This window comes from Gavia stellata, chromosome Z (genome assembly GCF_030936135.1).
Source record: "Gavia stellata isolate bGavSte3 chromosome Z, bGavSte3.hap2, whole genome shotgun sequence".
NCBI classification, from domain to species: Eukaryota; Metazoa; Chordata; class Aves; order Gaviiformes; family Gaviidae; genus Gavia; species Gavia stellata.
Window position 1 is genome coordinate 696,146 of NC_082637.1, and position 24,932 is coordinate 721,077.

The 24,932-nt window shown below is 42.5% G+C and overlaps 1 protein-coding gene across 4 annotated transcripts in view; it reads right to left on the reverse strand.

Moving 5' to 3' along the window:
- NEDD4L (NEDD4 like E3 ubiquitin protein ligase) overlaps nucleotides 1–22,568 on the reverse strand; it is a 149,031-nt gene extending 126,463 nt beyond the window's left edge. For 2 of the 4 annotated variants that reach the window (XM_009810283.2, XM_009810282.2), the window contains exon 1: nucleotides 22,501–22,565. The gene's annotated coding sequence lies outside the window, so the exon portion shown is untranslated. Of the gene's footprint in view, nucleotides 1–22,500 lie in introns of all 4 variants that reach the window. The other 2 variants (XM_009810281.2, XM_059833770.1) reach the window with 2 other exon arrangements.
- Nucleotides 22,569–24,932: the final 2,364 nt, after the last annotated feature.

Consider the following 24,932-nt stretch of genomic DNA (forward strand, 5'->3'; position numbering starts at 1 on the left):
AAGGTTTCACGCCCTTCCCATATGAAGTCTTTACCAAGAGCAAACAAGTTTCATGGTGATTCCTCCCTCTTTCGGCACCATTCAAACCCACCCCGCAGTCTGGGAAACAGTATCATAGGATAAAGAGCACTAAGAAACAAAGAAGAAAACATAACACTGATAATCACTTATTCCAGGGATGCTACTTCTACCAGTCCGATTTCAGTGCAGCACACAACTGCTGTTGGCGAGGTTCATTTATGCCTTCAGGGAGAACGTCTTTTGTTTTGTGCAGATGGAAGCAACATGAAGTTTGCTACTGAAGAAAGCCATTTTGCAAACGCCCCAAAGCACACTGTGTGTTAGTGGGAATGGGAAACAGTAACCAGACCAGAAAAAGTAAAAGCGATATGGATTGCCCCATGTCCTATAATGTCTCGAAGTGCAAAGTGTGGTCACGTGGTGACTACTGGACAGACACGTTTGCCAGCTTCCTTCCTAAAAGCATCTGTACTCACAAGGCCCAGAGATTTACAGGTAGCTGAGCTACCATAATCCACATTGCTAGAACAGACCTAGGGGACAAGCAACATGCCATGCTTGAGCTCACATCCTGACTAGTGCTTTCCAGGGCAGCTGAGATCGCTGTGAACATCTACCTTAAAAGCAACAGAAACTGATGAGCTCTACTGACTTGCAAACAGAGATAGGTCTGATAGTCTCTCTTACATAGATATCTACCTTTGCAAACCTGTAATTCTTATGGATGATAAAGTCACATGAAACAGGTAAATGAAGACCTCCTCACCTAATATAATTTATCATTAGAAATTTACATGGCAGATCCCAAACAACTCTAACTTCCACTGGGACAGCTTAGAATACTGAAGTCTTTAAATTCGTCTCTCTGAAACCACATACATCATGCCAAGTGCAACAGCAAATACCCTGCAAGAGCAGCAACTGTATTTCACATTGTGTCATCCTCAGTATTAATGAAATAAACTGAAGAAGTGTCAGCTGATGAAAGCAAACATATCACTAAAGCCAGTGATGTTACCCTTATTTCCAATAACTAAAGACTGGGTCTGCAGCTATTTCAGGAAAAAACCCACATACTGATTGTCTCAGAATTCAATGTAAATTTCTACCAGAAATGTGTATATTAGCAGTACCAACTTGAGAGTGATGTCTTGTCATAACCAGCCACAGAAAGTTTGTACAGAATTGAGTCAAGTGCAAAATGCAGGCATAATAAAGAAACTAAAACACCATTTAGTAACTTCCACCCTCACCTCAGGATCTTCAGCTCTTTTGGGCTGTGTCAGGTATATCAGAACAGGTACTCACGCCTGTTCCTTGTCACCCGCATCATGCCATCGCCATGGTGAGTCCTCCTGCTGTCTCATTTATGGGGACACTCCCAGCACCAAACAGCCAGCCCTAACACGAGTGAATTTACACAACGATAAACAGCACTCTCACAGATCCTCTGTTCTTAGACTGATCCATTACTCTCCCCTTCAACCCACTCTCAGCTGATGCATCAAATATATTTTCGGTTAAGGAAAGAAAACAAACAAAAAAAGCAATTCTTTTCCTTCCACAGCTTGGTCCTTTGTATAGGATAGTCTCAAAGAAAAGACAAGCAGTGCTGAAACTGTTAATCAGACTGGATGCACCACTCCTCAGTGCTAAACAAAACACAGTATTATTCTACAGGAGCATGGTGTAAGCTGAATCATTAGCATGTGAAATAAGACAAAACATTCAAGCCAATCAGTGGAGACAAATTACTAGTAAGTTAGGGATGATCAAGTGTATCATACTGAATGCTAGGACAAATGACAGAAGAATACAGCAAAGAATGAAAAATTAATTATTTGCATTGTACAACACATAATAACATCTTTTAAATCTTGACTTTCAGCAGCCACAGAGAACATAGATGGAGACATAAACTAAAAATTCACAAAATAAATGGCTGACATTTCTATTATGTTTAAATATTAAGGAAAACAGCAGAAGGAAAAGTTTCCTGCTATTTATCCCAAGTACAGAAGATGTGCAACAGCACTACTATTAAGAGACTTGAACCATTGACCTTTACAACAGGAGGGGAACTGGCAAAAAGGGTTGGGTTTAATGAATTAAATTCCCCGGTGATTACTGTGTCAACAATTGAATGAAAAATGTAAGTTATGCAAACACCTCATAGAAAGCAACTGGTCTCTATTGTTTCCAATGAGTAGCAGCCACCGACATCCTACAGGTTAGGCAACGACATGCAGTCGAATCCTTTGCTGGTGCTGGCCACCCCCATTCACATCAGCCACATAAACGTCTCAATGGCACGTGCCCTATTAAAGGCCACAAACCTTTCAAGTCATTAGTAAGTAGAAGGCCAAAACTGTTAGACAACACAAACATCATTCAATTGGCCTTTTATATCCTCTCCCCCACCCCCACCCCCCCGGCTGATAGGTAAATGTCTATCTCCATCGCTTCTCCTTGAAATACCTGATCTCATTATTTTTTTTCCTACGTGAAAATTGAAAAGCTTGTGATCTCCAGGGTCAGTGTGCTCTCTTAGCCACTACCCTTGGCAAGCCAGTCTTTAACTAATGCTATTGAAGGATGTGGCAACACAGCTATGTAAAATTCTCCACCCACCAGAAAAGGAGATGCATATCATGTGCTTATTGCCCAGAAACAAAATTTCATTTATTACTCCTAAGAAATGCTACATTACTCTTCACCCAACCGTATGAGGTAAGTCTGAACTTCTATCTGTCTGAGCAGCCCCTTCCTAAGAGCTTTCTCACAGAAACGCAGGAGACTTACACTTTTGGACAGAGCTTATCCCTGATCTGAAGAAAGATTATTTTTTTTTAATCTCCTGGTGCAGACATGGCTACAGCTTCAAGAGTACACGCATCTCCTATCCACAAGATAGTTTCCAAGACCGCAGTTTAATTAAATTGGTTTTCTACATCTAGAGTGGACAGGAACCATAAGTTGCTAAAAGTTCCCAGAAACCAACATTTGTGGGTGCCACAGGAAGTCTACTTAATTAAAAAGGAATTACTACTAAACAACTGAGAGTACAACACTGAGTACCACGCCAGTAAAAATAAGTATAACCCAGCCCAGCAACTTCTTGATTAGGATTGTCCTTTTCTGAGACTCACACCTCGGACCTGCCTCGCTTTCCACAGTCCCCCCCTCCAGCCTCAGCAGACAGCAGCTGACTCCAATCCTCTACACGAAGCCACACTTCGAGCACGGTGCAAGGCCTAAACTGAACACAGTACAGGCTCCGATGGCATCCAGCACCTGGTAACTAATGCTATCAACATAAATGAGAAAATCTTCATGCAAATGAGCGACTGATTCAGTCTCCAGCTGCCTTGCATTGCACCGGACAGCCACACTGCAAGGCCCCGTGGCCAGGAGCTCTGCCAGGCGGGACGCCCCAGACCACTGCTGCTCCTACCACATCCACAGGCAACCGCTTCTGGCAAACCAGAGCTCCTCAAGACCTTCTGTTCGAACCACAACTCTTTGCCTTTTATTATAAAAAAATGCATCAAAATCCATATTAAATGTGTTATTACGTTCACAAAGCAGTTAAAGGGCCAAACTGCCTGTGCAACCCTTGTGCGCAGGCACTGTGAATCCGTAAATAGTCACGCGTGCTTTTGCCTCCCACAGCTGCAACTTCTGCACCTTTGCACGCAACGTGTGCCCACATTTTTTATCTCATCCCAGTTTATTTTATTCAGTGTTTAGCCTTGTTCTGAAGACTGAATGATTAATTTCCTCACAGATTTTTCTCAGGCTCCCATTTCCAGGGTATCGGACTATTTCACAAGCATTAAACCTGCCTCCCCAACACCCATGGAAACCGAGGGCTGGCATTTTCCCACATTTTACAATTAGCTATCCAAGACACTGAAAAGAAAAGAGAACAAAACAAATCCTCATACAGTAATTTTCTGTGCTGCTTCTCTGACCTTGATGTTTGCAGGGCTGTTTCTCTCACTTTTTCCCCTCACTCCTCTGCCTGTCCAGTGTTTTTGCCCTTTTTTAAATACGCTTTTCCAGAGGTGCCTCCGGCGTCGCTGACTGGCTCAGCTGTGCCCCGCGCGGGGGCGGCTGCAGAACTGGCCAGAACCGGCTGGAACCGGCCCTGTGGCACAGGACAGCCCCCAGCTCCCCTCACAGAGGCCGCCGCAGCACCGCTGCCAGCACCTGGACATGGACACCCAACGTGCCGACACATTTAAAATCCAGTTTTTGAAGAGTACTTAGTATTCCCCAGCATTTTATAACTGTATCAGTGGTGCTTTCGCAGGCAGATGTACGCTGTTGCTGTACTCCACGCCCTACAGATACAACTGTAGCTTGCGTCAGCTCTGACACTTGTCAGACAACATCAGGAGCTGACTCAGTCAACTGAACTTAATAAAAAACGGTCTTCTCCCCCATTTGCCACCCAAAACGATGGCAGGCCGCTTTCTGCCGGGTTAGCGAACTCAACTGGCTCAGCACATGGCCCCACAAGAAGCTAGTGCAGGAGGCGGCAGGGCCGGCAGCCCTGGGGCCCACGGTGAGCGGAGGGAGGGTGGGCAGAGACTTTGGTTGTTTCCGAGATGGAGAGCCGCAGGGTCGGGCACTCTTTCACTTCTCACTACCACCTTGCTCAGAACCAGCAGATTACTGGAGCAGGCCCTTCAGGTTCGCCTCCTGAAGACAGCACTTTCAGGCACAAGGCCATAGACATGAAAATCCATTTCCTCTCCATCTCACGACAGGATTTTGGGTACTAAGCATTCAACCTTGCTGCACTCGCATCCAAAAAACACATATAGAATTTACGGGGTTAAATGAACTCCTGCCATTAGAGGAGCCAACAGGACCACGCTTTAGGATGTTGAGTAAAGGCACGGCTTTCACCAAATGTCTTCAGCTGAGACTGACGAGATCCCACCCACAGCCTGTCCCTGCCGGTTACCATCCGTTCCTGGCTGGGAGCAGCTACCCCCCAACACCTCCCCAAACTGCCCCGCTTATGGGTCCCACTCCTGTCCCTGCTCCTCTCCCAACGAGCAGCCTGAGCTACCCCGACCCAAGCGGGCAGGCTTCAGCAAAGCAAGCCTCCGACTGCAAGGGGCCGGGTGGGAGTCATGCACAGGCCGTTTGGCTGGCAGGTCCACAGGAGTAATTCTGCACACCCCCCCAAAGGTTACATCAGGAAAGGTAAACCCCTTCAGCTGGTATCACACTAAGGGCACTCAAAATACCCATTCTCCACAGCTGCATTAGGAAGGCAGTTATAGGATGAATTAAGTGAAGTCTCGAAATGCACAAGTCACCTTTTGTAACAGAAATACCACCTTTAGTAACAGAAACACACTTAACAGCAGCATTTTGTATGCCAGAACAGCAGGAAAACACAAATCTAGTCAAGATAATTCTTCCTTATTTTAGAGATGATAGGAAATTTACCATGAGTCATCACCTAAGATTAAGTTCTTAGTTACGAAGATGGTTATTTGTCATAAGAATTATTTATTAAAATGGATTTAAGAAAAGCTTGTGTGTACAGGGGTTAGTGGTTGCCTGTCAAAGCTCTGCAGCTACATCTGTAAAAGAGAAGGCAGCTGCTTTCAAATAAGGCAAAGGGAGGCTGCAGACATGAATTACCAAACAGAGCAGCTTTGAGAACACTAATCAAGAACTGCTGAGAGGGGGAGTTCAGTTTTGTTCTTGTGTGCTATTACTCATCATTGCAATGAGGTTTTGATGAGATTCGCCATCATGCTTTTCAGTTTATCAAACTGCTCCTTCTGGCAAAGGTGGTACCAGGGAAGACAGTGAAGCACAGGGCTAAGATGAGCGATTTCCCCACAAGACAGTTTCACATCAGTCTGCAGTGTCTCACTCGTGTAAATATTTACACATCTCCTCAGAGGTACAAATAACTGCTAAAATTCAGAAGTGATCTTTTAAAATGGTTAGTTTTCCAACTCTGGTCACATAGGTCAACATTACCTCTCAAATATAGGGCTCCTGAATAAGCCCCATTCTTCATTCTATTTCTCCTCTCTATAGATATTTATTGAATTTGTATAAATTTATAAAACATTCACATGCAACACAGCATGTTAGAAGTCACAGTTCGCTGTGTTAATAATGGCATTGGGTAGAGAAATAAGTGACTGAGCAGCGTTTTGATTGCATCCAAACTATGAGGCAGAACAAGGAGAATGAAGCCCTGTCACGCTAAGCCAGCTGTAACACAATCAAACTTACAGTCACTATAGAAATACCTCTGACTACTCTGCCTGCTCAATGAAGTCACGGAGAAAAGGACAAGGGCATCCCGGTGGACACCAAGCCGACCATGAGCCAGCAACATGCCCTTGCCACAAAGAAGGCTAATGGTACCCTGGGCTGCATTAGGCAGAGCGCTGCCAGCAGGTCGAGGGAGGTGATCCTCCTCTGCTCAGCACTGGTGAGGCCGCATCTAGAGTACTGTGTCCAGTGCTGGGCTCCTCAGTACAAGAGAGACATGGACATGCTGGAAAGGGTCCAACGAAGGGCCATAAAGATGATTAAGGGACTCTCTCATGCAAGGACATAGGGAGGCCTGGGACTGCTCACCTGGAGAAGAGAAGGCTCAGGGAGACCTTATCCCTGTTTATAAATACCTGATGGGAAGGGATGAAGATGAGGGAGCCAGACTCTTCTCAGTACTGCCCTGAGACAGGACAAGAGGCAATGGGCACAAACTGAAACATGTGAAATTCCACCTGAACACAAGAAATCTCTTTTTTACTCTGAGCGGGGTCAAACACTGGAACAGGCTGCCCAGAGGCTGTGGAGATGTTCAAACCCAAACTGTACGCAATCCTGCACAACCTGTTCCGGCTGACGCTCCTTGAGCAGGGGTTGGACTAGAGTCTGCCAGAGACTCCTCCGACCTCAGATGTTCTGTGATTCTCCACTAAGACTGAGCAGAAAGGTTTAGTGGTCTCTCATGTCAGAGAGCACAATTTTGCACCTCAGAGTTGAGAAACACCTCGCAGCACTGTTAGAAACTCTAATTTTAAGAGAAATGCAGCCCTGTTTTCAGGGACCCTCTTCAATGGCAAAGCCCTTAACTATAGGATTACTCTGTACTATCAAACTAGAATCAGCTCCTGAAAACCGACCTTAGTCGTGGGTTTCTATTTCAAAATACAAGTTAGGGGAAACGAACTTTTAAATGACATCTAAAACTTTTCAAACTATAAGAAAATTCTTAAAATCCAGATATGCTGGAAGTTATGCATTAAATGCGTGCTCACTTCTGTGGTAAAGTATACAAGTACAGATAAAAGATATTACATGTTTGCGTGTGGATGTGGCATTGTGGGATGTAGCTTGATGGACATGGTGCTGTGTGGTGTTGGGTGGGTTGTGGCTTGTTGTTGTTGTTGTGTGGCGTGGGTTTTGTGGTTTTTCTTTTTGTGGTTTTTTTTTGGGTTTGTTTTTTTTTTTTCAGGTTGGACTCGATGATCTTACAGGTCTTTTCCAACCGTACTGATTCTGTGATTCTATGTTACCAGAATAACATTTTTATCTTCTGACAATCTGTAAACAATAGTGCAATACTTTAATACCATCACAGGCTTAAAAAAATGTTATGCTTAATTGCATTATATTATTTATTGATCTATTTCTGCATCAATTTATTCACATTCATTTTCAATTAAGATAGTATTATATATTTATTCACAAAAGTTCTACAGCAGCACTTCCACATATCTACTTCAAAGCTCTTTACAAAGGAGTTCAAAATTGCAATCCTTTTCATACTGTTTGGAAGAGCAAGGAACAGAAAAGCAGAGCCAAACCTCAGTTACACATCCAGGGTCTTTTACTTTTGCTACACAGCAGAAAATCAAATACTACGTGTCCTGATAGGCATTACAGAAATATCTTCTAATTTAAGTTCTATTCGTAAAACAGTTCAAGGACATTATTTTATTTATTTCTCAGAACAAGAACACCAGCATCTTTGTTTTCTGTAGCCCAGAAAACAGTAATCCAATAGAACTGCCACTTTGTAGAAACGTAATCAACATCAAACCCAGGAGAGCTCTATTTTAGCTAGGGTAGGGAAAAGAGACTGAATTTTTCTCATAACTTTGCCTCCCCCCCTCTTTAGGTATGACTGTCATACCCAGTCACGAGGGCTACACGCAGGCATGCACTTGCATACTCTTTGCGGTTCTAATAAGTCTACTAAAAAAGGGAACCAAAAGCTACGGCTGCCACCCTGTCCCTAACTCACCCGACGATGATTCCATAGCGAAGCCCTAAGAATACAGAAAGACTGTTTCTTGGCAGTGTGTCCAAAATAAACCTTCGGGCTGAGAGTGCACGTCACTTTCCTCCCCCTCAGTAGTGGAACAGTATTTATGGAGCTATAATACATGATTTCCCAGGGGGTGGGGGGACAACGACACGACACCAAACAGGCTTTAAAGCAAGGTGAAGTGGCAGCTGCGCAGTCACACAGGCAACAACCGTGCAGGCTCACCGACATTATGAAACAGTGCATGGTTACTTGGGCTAATGGAAGTCTGCGTCCATAAACTCATTCAGAACAGCACTTTGTGGGCCCAGTGGCAAGCCTGGTCCTATCCGGCCCCTGGAGCAGTGAACCTGCTCCTCAGCAGGGCTCCTGTCTTTGCGAAAGAGGGCACCTATGTTCACCCCCAGTACGCCTGCCAATCTGCATACCAGCAGGCTCCAGCCTCAACACCCCCAATCCCCCTCCGTGCAAAGAGGGCAAGTTAAGGGCTGGCTTGTGCACCCCAACACCACAGGTGCCAGCCCAGGAGTCTCCTGAGACAGAAACAGAGCAAGGAGTAGTTACAGCATCCTGGTTCAACTTGCATCAAAAAATTCAATGTAAAGGGCTAATCCACAATTTATTACCTCCTAAAACATGAACAGAGGTAGCTGAGTGGATGCTTTTCCTTCTCTCAGGTAGCATCAGCAGGCACGAAACAATAAATTGCATGCCTCTGTACTCAAGCTCCTTGAGATACTATTTTTTAAAATTATTTCAAAAACGGAGCTCACAAGTTGGGACAGGCTGAGATGCATTTATATCCCGCTTTTTGTGCCCACAAAAAGTAACTGGGATACAGGAAACTTTCTGGATAAACTCATCTTGACTGAAATCTATCCTTTGCAAATATTAAACCTGCATCAGGATTTCCGTCAGGGAAAGCGAGGAAGTAAACAACTCAGTTCTTTAGTTCACTGACAATGACAAATGCATGTAGAATCTATCATCTTTTAACGCACATCAGAAGCACTTACAGCAACAGAAACTGTATCGGCCAGCAGAAAAATTGCAAAAAAAAAAAACCTGAACAAAAACTAACCATCAAGTTATACCTGCTCCAGTTACTCACAGAGAAGTTGGGGAAAAAAACGCTAGTGCTAAAGCAGTTATTTTTTGAAGTGTCTGCATTCCTCTCTGCTTTCTTCTCTCCATATTTGCCTACACTGCAATGGCTCATGCTGCCCATAGCTTTCTACAGCTCTCCACCTCAGCAGCTCCCATGCCTTTACTGCAGTGACAGCCCCCAGCCAAACTGCTACCCCAGGGGCTGGCTGCCCCCCCAGTCCTGCTCTCCTGACTCCAGAGCTGGGGAGAAGGCATTTGCCCCCTTGCCACAGGCAGGGTGCTTTCAGCCCACCGCAGAGTGGGCACAGGACAGGAACGGCTGCCTCACTGAGGGGCACCCCCACGCATGGGGACACGCTGACAAGTCAGTGTGGCACTGCAGGCTGTCTTGAATTGACCATTTGAGGAAAACGCCTCAAGAGACACTGGCTCCCACTAACTGGGATCAACTCACCTTTTCACCCACAGCTATCGCTACACCAGTCACCGCACACAGCTAATGGAGAGGGTCCCCGACATCAGGCAGCTGTGATCCTCCTGTCCTTTCTACTCCAGCCAGACGATGCGCCACATCCATGAGCTACCAAGCAGCTTCAATCATATGCTCATTTTCAGCCAAACCATCACCCTGAACCGACATGCAGTCCTGCTCGCCCTTCTGCAAGCAAGCAGATCCACACCATCATGGCATGGCAAGTGGGAAACAGGACCACAGCAGCCGCTACTTAAGTTAGCTTCAACTGCCACGAGTTTGCACCTAATCACGCAAGAGCCAGCCCTCTTGAAACAAGTGACAAAAATCACTGCTTAATTGCATCAACATGTGTTGCTCACCAGCAATTACTGTTTTGCACTCGTTATCACTAGTACTGACCACCCATGCACACCTGGCTGCTCCAATGCAATGGCAACACTGAACTGCTGCAGAAAGGGCTAGGGTTTATGACAAATGCTTCCAGCAACTTCATTAGTTTTGACATGGTTATGTAGTGTCGGAATCTCCTCACATCTTTCATCAATAAAAAAATAACTTCTGTGCTACCAAAGACATGCAAAATGTTCTTCCAAGTTTTCTCAGGGCAAAAAGCATTGTTTGCAGCACTTGTATTCCCTACTTCACTGGTCTTACCTTCCATAAAACTTGGAGCATATCCTTAACCATAAATTATGATTTTATTCATGTATTTATTTTTACCAGTTAGGTGAAGATTTGGACAATTGCAAGAGGGGCAAGTAAGCAGTTGGGACAAAAGGTAAAGCTACAGGGGCAGCACAAGGACCCTCACACCACCTTCCCCACCATTTGGGTTTGCTGCTGCCCCAGCTGTCCCCTCCTGGGGACATCCATGCCAGCGCTGCCTGTGCTGGCAGGCACCAGCATGGCTCAAACAACCACCCTGGGCTCCCTCACACGTGCCACAGTCTGCCCATGGCTCCCAGCACTCGGGTTAGTCTCTGTCAATTCATGACCACACCTTATTGTCACTTGAGGAGACTCTCAAACCTCAAAATTGTTTTTGTTTTTCACTTACATAAATTATTGGTTCAATTGTAATTTCTGTAAAAGCAAAAAAATTGCTGTGGTGTCTTTAAATGTGCAAAACCCCCATGTACTGGACAAATACAGAACTGAAAGATGGTCCATGACCCTAAGAAGGGACAACACAAGCATGCCATGAGATAAAACGGAAACAGATGGGTGAATACAAACAAACAACAAACAGCACCAGACAGCGTGATGGGATATGTATCAGCACTGGTCCCTTTGGCTATTAGCTAGGCATTTGCAAGCTTCACCACCGAAACAGAGTTTTATGATGACCACCACAGCTGAAGTACGGTAAGCAAAACCTTGTTTAATGGATTATTGAGAGCGCCACATCTCACAAAGCAATCGCTGACAGTAGCTAACAACCTCAGATTTGAGAGCAGTAGTTTCGAAAGAAAATAGGGTGACATGGTCAAAGCAGCAAGTTAGGGAAATTGGTCCCTCTGCAACAAACGAATCTTGTATACCAACCCAAGCAATAAAAACAGGATGTGGAAGTAATTGAGATGTGTGATGGTGAGAGGCAAGGAGGGCTCCAACTTACTAATTTATACTGAAGAAACCTGCACATTTCACAGACTGGACATAGAGTCACAAGCGATGCAGGCATGCAACACAGTCAGTGATGCTACTGTGAACAGAGAAACATGAGGCAGCACAGGGCTCAAGTCCAAGGGAGAGGTCAAATGTTTTAGGTGAGTTTAAGCTGAAGGCTAGACATCTACGAGAGATCCAAACCACAATCACAGCCTGTATCTTGGGACAAGAGAGGCATGACCTGCACCAACATTTAGATTCATACGTTATCGGCACAGACATGGCTGAATTTACAATTACAGATGGGAAAATGAGTATGGGAAAAGGGAAAAGTCCAGGAAACTGACATGCCCCGAAACAGATTCTGGTGTTTCACCAGCTGGTAGGAACATGCTGAATTAATAGCTCTATATGCAAAAAATAAGCTATTCGGCAGCAATACCGCTTCCTAGCCATGACCCTAGCCTTGTGGCCTGCTCACTGCCTTCCTACGGAACTTCGTCCAGCTCTCTGTTTCTTAGGGCCTCCTTCATACCTCAGGGAAGTGGAGGGAAGACTACCTTGGAAAAGGACAGGATGGGAAATAAGAAGCCACAGAGCCCTCAGCTGGTCGTTCATGCTTCAGAGCAAAATGCCCAGAAAGGTCAGTTAGCAGAATCAAAGAGAGTGGCATGGAAGGAGGAACCATCCTGCTGTCCCAAAAGGTCTAATCGTACCTCCCTACGAGCAGTGTTACCATCCTGTTTGGTGTCAAGAGCTGTGGATCCTTCACATTCATACGGCATTTCACCTTCTAGTTCTGTTCACCATGTTCTGAATCGCACAGGGAGAGGCACGGAGCACCTTAAGGACACATGTACTGCTACCAATAACATTTGACTCCACTAAGCTGCAGTGTTTAATGGAAAGACTGAAGCAAAACTTCAAAGGTTAATGATTGAGCAGCAACTTTATTTTGCAATGCCTGCCTCGTATTGTTTCTTTAATAAAAATTGGTTTTACTACTTCTTCAAAAACAGGAAAATTTTCCTTTTTGAAAGGAAAAAGAAATATCAAATTGCAATAGATTATTCTGAATTTACAGGAGTGAAGTTTCACAGGCACTTCAGTGAAAAGTTGACAGAGCGATAAAACGTGTTCGACTCATTTGGGAGATCTGCGGACATTTAAGAGAGAGAGACACCAACATAACATAAGCACTAATTCTCATTAAACAAAGATTGAAAATAGAATAAGAGCCATTTGAAATCTAAAGTGCCAGACATCCTCATATGCTCAGTCCCAGGCCTGAAAATTTAGGACAGAAAGAAATACTTCACACACAAAAGAAAAACTCCAGCAAAGAAAGCTTCTCCATGTTTGATAGACAGCTGTTCTCGCATCGCACATGCAAACAAAGGGTAAGCCAGCTGGACTTTCATAATAAAATACCACCTATGGCTGCTGTATGCTTTCCAGAAAGACATGATGAAACCATAGCTATGGGCTCACACTGGTGAGCAGAGTAGCAATGTTTATATTCATTTATCAGAGGAGAAACAATACAATCATGCTGGGACTGTTGATTAGCTCAAATGAAGTAGAAATAAATACACATTGCATCCTAGGAGATTGTCAGATATGGACAATCTTTCAGCCATAAGATATGAGACATTACTAAGTTTAGGCGGAAAAATTTAAATATATAAAAAGTAGGAAAAAAGTAGGACTGCTGATCATTTCAGTCCATTCTGCTTAAAGATTTAACATGATCAGTAGAAGAGGAAGAAAAGACAGAAGTTCTGCCTCGAATATTTAAGACCAAAAGGTTTTCCTTAGAAGATTTTGTCCACATGCCCCTTTTTCTTTTAAGGATATCAGATTCAGGTGAACTAGGAGATCACAGTAGATAGCAGGCAGGTGGAAAAACTGAGTGGCTGAATACAGGCACTTCCTTTTTCAAACAATGAGAAACATTTTAAGCATTATATCTGTGCACAGAAACTTTTCTACTGAGCAATTATCTGATGAAAATTATTTTTCACTATGACATTATAAACTTTAGGAATTATTACGAAGTCCTCTTACTCACTGGCAAGACCGCATAGTTGAGTGAGCAGTATTTCCGCATTTACAGCTACTGAAATATATATACCCAGTGCATCCTGAAGAACATACTATGTACAAATGGATAAAACCCTGCTGATTCTGGTGAAAACCATGAAAGCCTGATTTCCTCGAAAGCCATCAGAGTACCAGTGGGTGGTAGGGGCTGAGGAAATTCTCTGGTGCCCTCTGCCGCCAGCTACCGAAAGTGAACCAGACCTGACACGCTGGTTCCTCGCAGGCACCGCGCGTGGGGAGCCACTGCGCACCCACCCTGCGGGAAGCCTCCCTGCCTAAAATGAAAACCCCTGCACCGATTTAACAAACGTGCTGACACACCTTATGCCCACACTTGGCAGCCTAACACTCCGTCACTTCACTCACCTATACGAGGCAAAATCAACATTGAGGTTTCATAAATAAAAGTATCTATTATCCAACATATTTCTTCTGAGCAGGCTTTAATCTCTTCTGGTAACACCACCACTAGTCACACGTTTCGGACAAGTCTTTGTTTAGCTGTCCCTTCAAACGTTTCCTTGAAGTAGAGCCCAAAACATTCCCCATGACCACAGTCTGAGATTATGTGCCTGGAGCTCTTAGCTTGCTCTGCCATCGCCCACTGCTCCTCTGACCAGGTCGTGGGTCGCTGTCCCCTTCTGTCACGCCAGTGAGACCAGGGTGTAAACCCAGTCACCCTACGAACAGCTGCAGATAAAGTGAAGGAGTAAGGTCAAACTACGGTGCAGGAATGAAATGAGCCGCTGGAGCAGACGGACAGGGACTTGGGCTTTCTGTTGCTCGCAAACACACAGACTGCAGCCTCTTTACCCTTCTTCAACACCACCATTGATAATGTCTCGAGGAAAACTGCTAAACAACAGTGAAGGGTCTGCCCCAGGACTACCTGATACCACAATTATTTGAGCATGTATCTTGCAAATCTCTCAGGAGACACTTAACAAGACAAGAAATTACAAGAGCACTTACTGAACAGTAGGAGTGAGAAAGAAGGAGACAGCTCCGGCTCTTGCAATTACTGAGGTTATATATTGCGTCTACTGAGGATGTACTACCACTGACAACTTCTACTTTCAGAAAACAACCACCCTTGCCTCCATTTGGTCCATTTCTCCTCCTTTCCAGGCAGGCATGCACACCTGCTTTAGAAACAACGCTGAATGAGTTCATTTCAACATCTGCCCAAGGCTGCTCCGATTGCCATGTAGTTTTTATTTAAGCATACTAATTTAATAGGTAAAGCACAAACTGTGTGTGCTAGCTGCAGTTAAGTAGCGCAGGTGCCACCTTGTCGAAGATATGCCTTCTTCAGGACATCCACACCATCAAGTATTTTGCTGTCAGCCTCTGAACTTTTTGGGTTTTTTTTTTTTACTCTTTGCCTTCTGAAGTACAGCTTGGTTTAGATTTAATGAAGCTCTCAACTGGTTTCTTTCCTTCCCCCTACTCTGTATATAACACATTCATTTCTACTATACTAGAAAAACGTCCACTTTTTCATTGCAAATCAAGCTCTCATTTAGAATACACTGCCAGCAAAGGTCTCCCCTCCAATGCAATACTATAACTAATAGCTATGTGTTTTAATCATTTTAAAAAAAGGAACTCATCATGGTTTCATCCCAATGCCTACTAGAGCACTCATTCAAGTTCGCAAGAATAAAAAGTCTTATTTGATTCTTATTTTTGTTGAAGTACCATAACACACCAAGATTTTCTAGGGAAATTCAACTGCCCGGTGCTCTCTCAAAACAGAGCAAGTCCATGGCAAATGAGAAAATTAAACAGCTATGGCGTGCACAAAGCAGAGGTAGAGAGTAAGCATATGCTCTCTGGGTAAGACTAAACACTGTTATTGATCAACGGCATTGCACAAAACTCAAAAAGTGGAAGGTCTGTATTGCTTTGAATGTTCCATTTCTCAAAGCCTTAAACCAGCAGAAAAGTGGTTTTCTGTACTTTTTTTTTCCAACTAGGAAAAGGAAGAAGAAACACAGTATGAACTCTATCCTACTTGAGCAAATGCCATCTAGTCAAGTGGCTTTGTTGAATTTGGTCATTTGAGAGGTTTGCAACACAGAACTCTCCAGTTGTGCTCCACCTCCGGGAACTCCCCGAGACAGGCTGTATGCAGTATTTTCACCCTGGCATATATGCCATTTTGCACTACTGAAACATTTCTCCAAAAATTACTTCTGTGAATCTCGCTGATGTAACGCTTTACTGGGTAAGATTTTTGACTAATGGCTGATGTCAAACTCCATGTCGTTAGGCTCAGCACAAAAAGTAGTTTTAAGAGTTTGAGTTTTGTCTCTTTTTACATACAGCAAATGATTTTAAGGGAACAGGAGCTGTGGGTAACAGCCTTCCCTGCTGGGCCGCCTGTTAAGGAGCCAGCAGAGGGAGCGCGGCCGCTCGCCCGGGCAGCGCTTGTGAAGCGCTGCAGAGGCGGTTCGTTATGAGCCACCTTATTTTAAAAAATTATCCGGTTAATTTTTGAGATACACTCACTTCAATAACAAAGGAGATATCAGGACGAGGAGGAGAACAGACTGTTTTTAATACTCAGTTCCAAGGTAGCACACTCGCTGGGGGGGATAGTTCCAGGGGTATAGCTGTCACCAGAGTTTTTCCATTAGTTAAACCACGATATACCCCATAACTCAAACTGGATTAGAAATAGTGATAGGGGACTTAAAAGAATAGCTAAAAGGTAAACGTTTGCTATCTTTGTCATCTGCAAGGCATATTCACAGTCACCTGTGCTCTCCTTCCATTGCGAAGCCACAGTAACAGAATACACATGAATTAAAGAATTCAGCCACATTTCAAGTAGCCTTGTTCTCACCAGGGGTACGGAGTATGATTTAAAATACCACCAGAAGCCCGGAGCCTGCATGACCTAGCTCTAACACCACTGCCGCTAAACCGCTGATCTTAGACACAGGAAATCAGAACAGAGAAGAGGCTTGCATCTCGGCTGTGCCTTTCAGGCTGCCAGCTTTTCAGAAAAGAGCAGGTAAAAGCAATAAACCCAGAGGCAACCCATAATAAGCTATCATGTCATTGGAAGTGTAGCTCCCTGTTAATGAAAAACATCCCTAATTTTAACTGAAAAGCACTCTACCTTTTTCAACTTACAGAGAGCCACAATTTCCACTTACTTTGTGATTTAGAAGGCAAAAGCAGCAACTAAGAAACTCCATCAGATACACCCATTTACAGTATACACACAATCCTTTCTTTCCAAAACTGTTAAAGAAGAACATCCACACCATAGTGTCTTATTCACACAACCAATAATAACTAGAAGACATTTTCCTCTCATTTATACATATACATTCACTTTTATTACTTGTGAGTGCATTTGTGTGTATATGCAGAAACTGTATTTATAAAAGTCTGTCACCACTGTGCCAAATAACCCAAGAGCCAACCCAATGCTACCTTCAGAAGTGCTGTATTTTACCTGTATTCTTTAAAAGTGGGAAAAAAAAAAAGTCAAAAACCCAAGTCTACACTGGACATACCTTCAGGGAAAGATATAAACTTGTCCACTGAGGCAGACCATGCTCAGCAAAGAGACCAAGTCACTAGAGAATAACTTCTACATAGATTTCAGTAATCTGTAAAGATATTCACGAAAGGAAATTTCATCTTATAGTCCAGGGTTCTCTAGGCAGTAACTGCATTTGTGTGCAGCAACTTGCACAGTGCAGCCTCAGTCATGATGATACTCATAGCATCATTCCTAATATGTGAGTAAAAACAAAATAGTAAGAAATAATTGTAATTGTTCAGTATGTTGCATAACTGAGATTAATTACATTATAATTTGCATTACTTAATTACATACAAGAATACAAATACTAGCTGAATTCATTAAGTCATTACATTATTAAAGTTGCGAGGGAATCAAAAGGAAATAAATGTAAAATAATAATGTATCTATTATAATACAGTATGTGTCAGGTGGTAAATATACATGCTGATGCATTAGACAACAAGATTGTAATGTGTCTTCAGAGTTAAGCATGCAAAGCTAATACTAAATTCACAAAATTCCAGTTTGCAATATCTCTTAGTCATCAGTATATATCAAAGACTTGTAATTTTACAGGGCAAAACGTAAAACAGGTTATAAAAAACCACTTATATCTACACCAACTATAGCCCCTTAACATCCACCTCAACTAAAACTATGTAGATGAAATTCATCACATTTAGCCATCACCCCGGGTTGCTCATAGCTACTATTTCATTCCACATTCCAGTACACTTTGTGTCACTGTAATCATAATTCTATAAATTTCTGAACTCATACACCATTAGTTACTATCAAAATGATTTCATAAGCCAAAAAGAACTTCAAAAAAGCAGAATCAAAAGCACTGAGTTTTCTTTATTGTTGCAGTCTTCGGAAGAAAAATACTAGTTTCTGTAGTGCTCTACATTGGTAAGAGACTTTCCTTGGATTTAATCAGCCAAGAAATGGCTTTCAGACTCTGCAAGCCTACAGGCAGTGTTTTATAATGGTAAAGTTGATTAAAACCAGTAAGGAAAACGCACTGTATGCCTGGTAGTTAATCTTTCACAGTTACATGGTAACTTACTACTCTGCCCCAGTATTAAGCCCTGCATGACTCTACCATGAAGAGGCACATCAGCTGCTGGGGCCGTAACTTTGCAATTCTAACATGTTTTCAAATGACTTTAGGTTAACTAATTCTAAAGTGTGTAACTATCTAAAATATTTAGCAGTCACTTGACCTTCTTTCTCCCAAAAAGGACATTACAAAGATCAGGAATTTGTCCTCAACAGTTGATTTAATTTCTGAAAAGAGGGAAAACACCCATGTATTTGTCCGTAATCCAGAAGTGCCCGTTAGGAACGACATGCAGAAATCCTAATGTTTCACAGCATGCAGAATACCATGAGTGTGTTAAAATCCTCAGACCGTGCTGTTGCACCTTTGTGTGCTGACGAGTTCTTTTCTCTTTGCTGTGACAGCGGCAAACACACAATGCAACCTCGTAAGTCAACCCTGTCCAAATCTACACCAGGATTAATCACAAGGCATCTTCCTCTGTTCTCAAGTGTTTATTTTTCAAAGCAAGGCCTATGTAATCTGCAAGCTGCCGAAAACAGAGCCCGCTTGTTGTGCGGAGCTGCCTCAGACCTTCGCTCCTGTGCCTCCCTCATGTTGTCCTTGCTGACGCACACCCACACCAGCATTTCCCTGCCATTCCGGCACCTTCCGTGCAGGAGGGACAGTTGCCCACCAAGACGCTGCATCGCTGGGCTGCTGCTCCACCCACGTGTCCCCTCAGCAGATGGGAAGAGACCATCTATCTCTCTGGCAGCCTGGAAGGCAGCGCTGGCGCCCAGGCAAATAAATCCAGCCCCAATCCCGCTGCCTGCACGACTGCAGGCTCCTGCCCGCCATCCCGCGGGGGTGGGAGGCTCCAGGAGGACACTTGGGTAGTCACCTCCCAAGGGCAGGAAAGGGAATCCTGGGGCAGGCCGTCTCCAACTATTGCAGGTAAGAACAGGACCGAGGGAAGCAGAAAGATTTAAGAGGAGAACAGCTGCTGCGAGAGACACCTTCTGTCACAAGTACACAGAGGACGTTCAGGAGTGAAAGTGCGGAATTCAGCTGTTCCTCCTTCCCCCAGCCACACTACTGATCCCCAAGAGGCGTTCTGCACCTACCAAGATGATCCTCAGCACGGCCCGCTTAGTTATTTCATCCTTTGCCGCATCTGCTGACAATGGTCTCGGTTACCACCCACTGCCTAGCAGCCAGCACCCACTGCCTTTACAGATTCAAAGGATTTACTGCCGCATCCGATGTTAGCCTGTGGCTGTGCGCCAGAAGTTACACCATAACCAAAATCAACTTGAAAGAGATTTGTGATCTCATGGAAATTATTTATGGGACAGGGAACCGATGGAGTGTCAGGGTCTACATCCACACCAAGAGACGAAAATACACATAGACAGGATTAGTTACTGCTATTTTTTAGGGATCCTGAACACACACTACACAGTCAAAAGCTATGTGTACAGTTCTAACGCCCGTAAATTTTCCCTATCCTCTTGCTTATGTCAAGCATTACATGTTTCTCCTCCATCACCCCAAAATGAGAATTTAATCACCTACTCCATACTGATCCTCAGCAGAGCTGTTAATGGGAGTTATTACACCACGCACTCTCAACAGCTGTGTTAGAATGATACTATCTGTAGCAACTCAAAATCATACTGAAGATTCAAGCAGCATGAAATGTTAATATCTCAGCAAGGTATGCAAGGCCCCTAAAACAAACAGAAAATTAAATTGGAACTTTAGCCAAAGAAGAAAACTTTCTGACAGCTTGCCGACACAGCAATACAAGCATTTCACTAAGTTTATAATATATGATGCTGTTAGCCTCAACTTTTACTAAAGAACTGTTTAAAACAAAGTTAAAAACATAAGTTGGGAATATGTTTTTAACTGTCTGGTTTTATGGCAATCCTACTGACTTGAGACCAATTTACTTAAATATTTAAGGGCCACATCAATAGAACTCAGTTCAAATTTCACTTCGTTTTAACTTTATGCATCTTGAAAGATAAAAGGTATTGCTACAATTTACCAATTCCTAACCAAATTTTAGGAGTTCTTTTGAACACGACATCTTAAATATTTACAAAAGTTCTATGAGAAGTATGGCTGAAGGAGATACTACAATGCCAGAGACTCAGCTGTAAAGTTTCCAATGTATCCTTTAAAGAATAAGATGAACACTAAAAAAATTCCCACTTCTCTCCAATTACTTCTGTGAATTTGTCACACCACTTCAATATTTATATGAAGTTCCTGTTAATGTGCAGATTCAACATTCCAACCACTAGCTTTGCTTTTTTCAAAAGAAGTGGTAAAATTTAAAGCTCTGGAAATAACACAGAAACAAAATCCAGCCAATTAAATATATCAAGTAAACCAAAAATCTGTAATCATATGAAAAGGCCAAATTAAATGAGATCTAGAAAAAACAAAGTTAGCACATAAATATGGCAATTCTAGGGTTAGTATTTGCAATAGAAATCTTATTTTCTCCGTGCCTTAGTCCCATCTCTTCCCTAGAATTTGCTCCTCCTCTCTTATTTTGGTACTGCAGCATCTCAACGCCAACTGCAGGAGTCTATGAGGCAGATGCTAATGTTGTGAGCAAGCAGTAGTACTCCTATAGTGCGACCCAGCGACACTATTGACAGTACTACCTTGGATCTCCTCAGCAAGCACTATGTGTCTGACTACATCTACACATGAGCTGCTTCTTTTGTTGCTTATGGTCAGCATCAAAAGCTGTTCTTCAAAAAAGCAAATTTGTGGAAAGAAAACAAAAAAGCTTTGTCTTACCATGTTCTGCACACAGCTACCAAAGGAACGTTTGTTGCAAATTTCACAAAAAAAATTAAAGTTGATTAAACTTCTAATTGCTGCTTTCATGTGGTTTCAAGCTAGATATGCAAGCTAATGAACAATTTGTAAGCATCATTAAAGAAATACAGGAAAATCCACAGGGAAGCTCATTTATACATTAAGAAATTAGTCATTTCAATAACAGCTAAATTGGATACCACTAATTTCAAACTGATAAAAAAATTTTAAGTAGATTGGAGCATTTGCAGTAAAGAATTTCCTCACACTTAGGCTTGAGATAGCAAGGAAGTCAAACCTAAATTAACCTTTGGAAAAAAAAATATTGTTTTCCATTCGTTCTGGCTTCAGAACCAGTTTCTCCCCCAATTACTACCTGATTTGATTCTTTAAGTCATTGCACAGCAAGCCTAGACTTGGAGAAAAGCTATTCCTACACCTGTGACTAATTCTTTCAAAACAAAAGACTGAGAACATACAAAGTGACAGTATCTGTACCTTTCCACTAGACCATTTAAAACCAGTTTTCTTTTTTGACAGCTGTTATTTTGGCCAAAGACCAGTGCAAACTGTGGTCTGTTCACCCCATCTTTTGATACCAGATGAACAGGGAAGCAATCATATGAAGATTGCCTTAGGGACTCCAAAAACTTCTCTTTTCCCTCTCAAGTCCCCAGTTTAAAACTCAAGGTGGTTCAAGGCTCAACTGGAACGAAAACCTGGACTTGCCATAGCCAAACAGAAAGGCACCAAGTCAGCACAGTTCACTGAACTCTTTTCTACGTTAGTACTTACTGCTAGCCTTCTTGTCGCATAGGCTGAAGAGGAGAAAATGCTTTTATTGCCTTTCTCTCTAAAAGGTGGACTCAATGATCTTTACAGGCCCCTTCCAACTTGAGATGTTCTATGATTCTAAGGTACCATCCTTAGGAACTGCAAGAGTGGCACCTGGATACATCCAAGACCAAGAAAATTCACTGTCTGCCTGCTGAGTCAGACTTTGACACCTGGCACCTGAGAGACTGGTACTGAGCGCCAGCAGGGAAAGCAGAGCTTCCTCAAAATAGGACAGAGGGTACTGCTGGCTTTTGGTCTTTCTTCCATTATGTGGGGCATATGGGGAGATAGCTGGGAGTCATTTTAAGTATTGCCAAATACTGCCAAAGTTTGAGCTGCTCCTCACATGCTCACAGAGCTAAGGCAGATGGTGACCTCGGGATTGGCTTCCTGTGGCGAAAGAGGTCATGAACAACCACGTCTGGGATTAATGGCTTTCTTGCCAACACACAGTCCATAATTTGCATTGGTTGTAATCAAGTAATAGGATCTCTCATCATGTTTATGAACAATCAATTATAAAGCATCCTTGCTCTGCTAAGTTTGTTCTGTTTAAATGCATAAAATAGTCAATGCAGAACACTTACCTGGCTCCGAAGATGTCTTTTTTTGCTAGATCAATGCCAGAAACCACCTTTACCCTGAGGATACGAGACTCCTCCTGTTAATAAAAAAGAAAACGGGTTTATGTTTATTCTGCAATTCATTTTGAAGATAAGCAGTTTGCAAGAGGTTAAGCTGTGAATGAACTGTCAGCCTTTAGATAGCAGGAGTCTTTCCTAGGTAGGATTTTGAGAAGAAAAACCTCTTGGAAGGAGGTATACACTTTATCTGCTAAAGAACAGCCCAAATCCAAACATGAAGAGCATCCAACTCCAGTCAGAGCTGTTAAGAGTTAAATAAAATCAGAATTAGAGTACGTAACAGTAATAATGTCATAGTAACAATAATGTAACAGTAACAGTAATAAAAGTAGAAGACAATTTGCTGTGCAGGGCCATTTCAAATCCTAAATGATCCATACTCCACAGAAATTCATTTTGCTTAGACTCTAAAGCTGTCTCTTCAAACACAAGGGAAAATATTCATAACATTTTTGTCCAATAATGCTAATACCTCTTGGTCAGAGAGGTGTCTGCAGTTTAGAAAAAGGTGCAAGATTAAAAATAAAGCCTTAAAATTACATTGTTTAAACCTGTCTCACCACCTTGGTATATAGAGCTCAAAACCAACTTTCAAGGACACATGGCAGTTTCTAAAGATGCATGTTATCAGGACATCAACCAGGTGTCCAGTTTATCACTTCATTACATTAAGCTCCTGAGGAACATTGGTATAAACAGTATTTTTTACCTTTTTTTCCCCCCCCACCCTGTTTGACCAGTTTGTTTTTGCTACACAAAGAGGCCACCAAAATTAAATCTGGAAAGGATCCTACAGAAACAGGTTCTGCAGTCACCCGTATCAGTTATACCTTTTTCTCCTCTGATAAGCCTTCCAGAACTGCAAGATACAAGATTCTATTACGGTAATTTGAGACTCCGTTCCTTGAAGCTTGTTCAGAAAACAATAACATTTTCCCACAGGTTTATCCTGGCATGACCATACTACACCTACTCTATTTGCTTTAGATAGCTAAAAGCGAGACAGATTTCTTAGCTGTATATGAGATTTTTGAGATTATTAGGAAGGTCAGAAACACCCCAGAAGCAAACCCGTACCTCTCCGGTCTAATACCATTCCTCTGGAAGGAGTCAGGAACAGATTACTTCAGAGAAAGAAAAACAAAAGTCTCATTGAACCTGTCTGCAGGGCAAGTTTCATCCTGACATGCATCTGCAGTAGTAATTGTGCTGTCTTAAAACAAAAGCGTGAGGATTTAAAACCTTTCTGAGAATTTGTTTGTTGGTATTCTTTCCAGCAGCACTCAACACTGTCCAAAGTAGTTTCTAATTAAGAAAACAGGGTTCCTTCCCAAAACAGCCTAAACCATATGTGAAAAAGAACAATTCAGTGGTGTTACGTCGATACTGATTTTTTTTTTTCATATGTTAACTTTTTTCAATCTGTTAATGTCTATACAACATGCCTGGTGTCTTCTAGAGCGGTTAGGAGACAAAAGGCAATGAATTTGCAAATTGTGATCAAGAAAATTCCTTCATTAAGAGAAGACAGCATAGGAAAAAAAAAAGTCAGAAATGCAGACTATTCTGACCTTACTGAAGGAGAACTGGAGGATAAGGAGTTGCCATACTAAGTAGAAAGGGACAGAAAGAAGGATTTCGGACAGTTACTGTATTATCAATGCTACGCACATTTTCTCCCACAAAGTCCAACATCAACTTTGCTAGAGTAGCATCTTATTTCTGCACTAAAATCATCTGTGCGTATTAACTGAATGAAAAAAACCCCATATTTAAAAAAAGAAATAAATCATAGAGCAGAAGGAAGCCCAACTACTGGAGGATCCCTAATTCAGGTTCTGCAAGACACAAAAGATGATGCTCCAGACTAAACAGAGTCTCAAAAACATACTTGAAGTTTCACTTCATACTTTAAGTACACCAGAAGATAGACCCTGTTCCCTCCCTGCATGCAGGCTCTCAGCCTCTGTTAAATATCCCATTTTACCAAGCAAAACCAGTGCTTTTGCAAATGCTTGTTCAAATATTCATATGCATGAAATATATGTAATATCTTAAAAAATAACTTAAACACCTCAATTAGTAACAAGGCCTCACCTATCTACCCTCAAAATTTTTCCTTCAGTCAGTAAGATACTTTGATAACATCTATTGTATACAAGGAGCAAGGTGAATTTTGGATGATGGAAAATTCTTCTGTAGAACGTGACACAATAAATAGTACTCCAAACCCTATGAGTAGCTCTTCAGACAACTTGTCTGTAAGATAATTCTTTTGTAATGCACCAAACTTTTATCTGTATCATTTTGTTGAAAAGCATTCACAAAAGCAGCATAACAACACAGGTGTATTCATGTGCATGCATACGCACAAA